This window comes from Capricornis sumatraensis, chromosome 22, assembly GCF_032405125.1.
Source record: "Capricornis sumatraensis isolate serow.1 chromosome 22, serow.2, whole genome shotgun sequence".
NCBI lineage: Eukaryota > Metazoa > Chordata > Mammalia > Artiodactyla > Bovidae > Capricornis > Capricornis sumatraensis.
This window is the reverse complement of record NC_091090.1, coordinates 37,240,514-37,240,919: the sequence shown is the minus strand read 5'-3', so window position 1 is coordinate 37,240,919 and position 406 is coordinate 37,240,514. Positions and strand designations below refer to the sequence as shown.

The window sequence follows — 406 nt, the reverse complement described above, 5'->3', positions numbered from 1 at the left end:
ATATCATATTCATTATTTATATCATATACTTTATGTTATGTTATACAGAGGCATATAAAAGGGGCATTCTGAACCTGAGCTCTGGCTCAACTTTTTCAAGGCACCAGAACAGGAGTTCTAAGAGATGGGTCCAATTAGTAAAAAAAAATAATTCTAAACAAGCAACACAATGTTTAAAAGACCAGTTTCAACTCACAAATAACAGGGGACCACAGTTTCAACTCACAAATAACAGGAGACCAGTACTGTTTAGAATACTGAAAAGAAGGGCCATGGTTTGACAGCAGATGCTCTATTAACATTTAATAAATATTTAGATTACAATTTGGGGGCTTCCCTAGTGGCTCAGACGGTAAAGCGTCTGTCTGCAATGCAGGAGACCCAGGTTCGATCCCTGGGTTGGGAA

General features: G+C 38.2%; 1 non-coding gene across 1 annotated transcript; it reads left to right on the top strand.

Moving 5' to 3' along the window:
* Positions 1-334: 334 nt before the first annotated feature.
* On the top strand, positions 335-406 carry TRNAC-GCA (transfer RNA cysteine (anticodon GCA)). The gene has a single exon. It is a non-coding gene; the product is annotated as a tRNA-Cys (tRNA).